General features: G+C 39.6%; 1 non-coding gene across 1 annotated transcript; it reads right to left on the bottom strand.

Annotated features, from left to right (window-relative positions):
* Positions 1 to 4,187: 4,187 nt before the first annotated feature.
* Positions 4,188 to 4,351, bottom strand: LOC115220099. Its single transcript, XR_003882472.1, has one exon. It is a non-coding gene; the product is annotated as a U1 spliceosomal RNA (small nuclear RNA).

Raw genomic sequence — 4,351 nt, 5'->3', positions numbered from 1 at the left:
ATTTTTTCGGCGTTCACAAATCTCATATATACGATATTTGCATTGTAACTTCACTGATATTGCCTCTAATATTACCTTGAAATATTAATTTTTCAGCAAATTTCATTATATATATTATAACTCAACTACTACAACTCATTATTTCTAATTCAATGGTTTAGTAAAATAATGCTTTAATTTTTTGAAATATAAAATTTAGAAATTATAGCCTTGTTTAATCCAACAGTAACGGTAAATAAACAAGGGAGACAATTCCAGTTTTATTTGAAAGTTTACCAGTAAAAATATTTACTGTAATACATTTACTACACAAAACGAGCCAACAAAAGAATATCTTACATGATCGTTAGACATGCTAGATATAACAGCAAAATCTTCCCCAAATTACACACAATGATTTCTATTTCTTTTACAAAGATGAAAACTAACCAGGGCCGGTTGTCAAGCGTTGGTGGGGAACAAGTAGAGCATACACACACACACACAAACATTCGCACGCACGCACGCAAGCACGTATACGATATCTGTATAGATACCTATTTCATTACTACCCACAAGGGGCTAAACACAGTCCACTGTATGTACGACCGGTTGTTTGATGCCGGTGTTTCGTTGAAATATAGACATACATTCAAGAAAACATTACGTAAAAGAAAAAATCTGGGATCGCCTTCAAAAAGAAAAGATCCCGATCGGACTTTCCAGTAGAAAAAAAATTGTAAATATTCTCAGAAGAAAAAGTGTGTGTGTGATTTAAGGGTGATTTGGCTGTTGTTTCTAGCACATCCTATGACAACCCTCGTTGTTTCTTTCTCACTAAAGAATGTATGAATGTATTTCAATATTTTTCACTCCATAAACACATTTACGCAATAAAAACTTCTTTTTTAATTTATGATTTTTTTTTCAATCCCACTGCCTGGCCTCGATTGTTTCTCTTCGTAATACAAAATATTTTAGAGCCTGGGAAGGTCATTACGGGCACTTATAAACAGTGATTTCAAAAAAGTGGTATGTAAAAGATAATTCGTTTTAACAATATACTTTTCTATTAGAAAAAGTTTTTCCTTACACACACACATTGAGATGGGGGATAAATTATTTTAATTACCATCTTTTGCTTCTTCTTGTTGTTGCTTATATCCCACCAATAGACCACATGAGTGTTACTTTCGGGGGAGTGGTCTTCGGTGGTGTGCTAGAATCAACACCAAATCTCACACCTTTTCCACTAAAAATACACGCACACTAGCAGTATAGCCCGGCGTTGCCAGGATTAAGTTACGATTATTAAGCTATTCGAGCACTTTGTTTCAAGCCAAACTAAGTAACGCTGACGTCAAATTTGAGCGAAATCCGTTGAAATTGGTAAACGTTTGGCTGAAAGTGGGTTTCAGACAATCTGATTGGGAAATCCCATAAGGAATCAGTTTATCGATATTTTTTTCCGAAGAACTTAAAGCAATCAAAGATCCTACGAGTCCTAAGAAATGCTGGCATCGAGTTTGAACAAAATACATCAAAATTGCTAAAAGTTATGGTTGAAAATATATCTTTATATATAAAAGTGAAGTTGTGTGTCTGTCTCCTACGATTTAGATTCCTAACTACTCCCACATTTTGCGGTGCAGTTTAACCAAAACCGGGTATCTTATAGTCGTGATTCATATCGAGCCCTTCTGGGTATTAGCGCGCGTCTTCTATTTAAAAAAAAATTTACCATCATTTTTTTCCATTTTAATGCATTTTTTCGCTATTATATAAGGGAAGTAACTCTCTAAAAATGTCTACGATGAGTCAACGATTTAAAAAAAAAATTACCATAGTTTTTTTTCCATTTTTAATGCATTTTTTTGCTATAACTCTCTAAAATTGGTTATATAGTTATTTCCCTTACAAACCCGAGCAACGCCGGGCGATACTGCTAGTATATATATATAATATCACGTTCTCTACTCTATTCAATGACGAACCATATAATTCACTTTGGAAAATTTTTTCTGTGAAATGAGAGTGGTTAAAATTTCCGAGGCTTCCAACTCACCCCGATTTTCTATCCCCAAAAAGGGTTTTAATAATAATAGTAATAATAAAACATTGTGTACAGTGCTCAGGTGCACTACAACTCATCTAAAGTGTATATATAATCAGGTGTAGTTACGGCGGATTTCGGAAAGCATGAGGGCCTTAAAGGATGCAGTGTCATGGCAGTCAACAACTGACGCAGGCAGTTTATTCCATGCTTCAGCAACTCTGAGCGTTAAAAAATGTTTCCGAAAGTCATGGGAGCTGTGTTGTTTTCTGACTTTGTAGGCATGTCCACGTGTGTTAGACACATGGAGATCAAAAAGGTGTTCAGTGTTGTTGTTGGTGAGGTGGTTGATAACTTTGTGGGTGTTTACCAAGTCCGTCCAGGGAAACAAGGCGCTCAGAATATGGTAGGTGTCTGATGGAGGGTATGCGTTTGGTTGCACGTCTCTGGACAGATTCCAGGAGGTCAATGTTCTGAGCAAGATAGGGGTTCCAAATTGATGATGCGAATTCCAAGTGTGGTCGTACCATAGCTGTATACAGTTTTAAATAGATGGCTGGAGAGCGGCTAACAAAAGTATTGCTGAGTGATGCCAAGACACCCTCGGCCTTCTTGACAATTTTAGAGATATGCTTTGTCCAACGCAACTCACTGCTGACAGAGATGCCTAGGTCACGCTCGCAAGAGGATTTCTTGATATCAGTGTTGTGGAGGGAGTATGTGGACGCAGGGTTTTTTCTCCCAAAATGCATGGTGGTACACTTGTCCACAGCCAGTTTCAGTTGCTAGTCTGTGATCCATTGCTGCATTTTGTCCAGGTCTGATTGCAGGAAAGAGCTGTAGACAACAGGATCTGTCCTCTTGATTTCAAGGTACAGCTTGATGTCGTCTGCATATTTCAATACTGTGGCATTCTTTAAATTGGCATCTATGTCATTAATGTATACCACAAACAAGAGGGGACCAAGGACAGATCCCTGTGGTACACCCGATGACATCTCATATGGTGTAGAATGCTGTCCTAGAACTGTGACTACCTCCTTTCGGCTGAGAATGAAGGATTTCAACCAGTTAGAAAGGTCATCCCTCACACCCATTGCAGAGAGTTTCACCATAGGCCTTTTGTGTGGCACAGAGTTGAAAGCCTTAGCAAAGTCAAGGTAGAAAACATCCAGTCATGAGCCACTGTCAGTGATCTGAGTAATGTCCTCAAGGAACTCGACAAGCAGATCACTGCAGCTGGAGTTAGGGACAAATCCATATTGTGAGGGTCGGATGAGACTGTGAGAGCTCCAGAAGTTCCAAAGTGTTTCTCTGACACACGATTCCATCAGTTTTGCAATACTGCTAGTGAGATTGACTGGGCGATAGTTGACAGGTGATGAGCGGTCGCCCTTTTTGAACAGAGGAATGACACTGGCAGTTTTTCACTGCTCCGGAGTAGCACCATTGTTGAGACAGTACTGGAAGAAAATAGAAAGCTGGTGTAAAAGGAAGTACCTGCCACGTTTGAGAAGCAGGTATGTAACTCCATCGAGACCAGGGGAGGCATAGCTGCGCTTATTTTGAAGGTGACGTCGCAGCATTGCAGGTGTAAATTCCATAGTTGTTGTGGAATTTGCTGTTAGAGATGGTGAAGATGGTACATTTTGACTTTCAACAGTGAATATGTTTGCATAGCACTCGGCAATGAGTTCTGCGCATTCCTTGGGGGTCGTCAGTGATCTGGTTGCATATTAGCAGGTCACAGAAATTCATTCAACGAAAAGAAAAAATTCTTATGACTCCGGGTTGGGGGGGGGGGGCTCACCCCACTTCCATACCGAACTAAATTAAGTGGTCTGCAGCATATTAGGAGGTCAGGGTACTTGATTCCACGCAAAAAGTCCGAGTTGTTTCTTGGTGAAAATCGAGCGGGTGTTAATCTAAAAAATTTACTCTTTGTTTTTGTTTCTCGCCTTAACTCACGTGGAAATTGGTAAAAGTTATGACTGAAAATCCGCGGGTGTCTTGGAGAAAATAAGTTGACAAAACTCTGCCAAAATGTCTTTCATAATTTGAAAGACAAACGAAAAAAAGGAAGAACCGGGAAAATTCCTGTCAAAAGGTGAAATTCCAATTTCTGTAGTCGGACTGTCTATTTTTCGATTATATGACGGGGTGAGCGCGAACGCAGACCCCACACTTAGAAATAGCGCACCCGAGTCGCCCACATTTGGGGCGATCGCAAAGGTCAACCCAACCGGAGTGCAATGGAAGGGCCTCACTTTGGGAGAACCACCTAGATGATCATGGTTTACTCCTGTGCCAGGTAAGTAT

Source organism: Octopus sinensis, linkage group LG15, assembly GCF_006345805.1.
Source record: "Octopus sinensis linkage group LG15, ASM634580v1, whole genome shotgun sequence".
NCBI lineage: Eukaryota > Metazoa > Mollusca > Cephalopoda > Octopoda > Octopodidae > Octopus > Octopus sinensis.
Note: the sequence above shows the minus strand (reverse complement) of the source record. Positions and strands in the feature narration are given on the sequence as shown.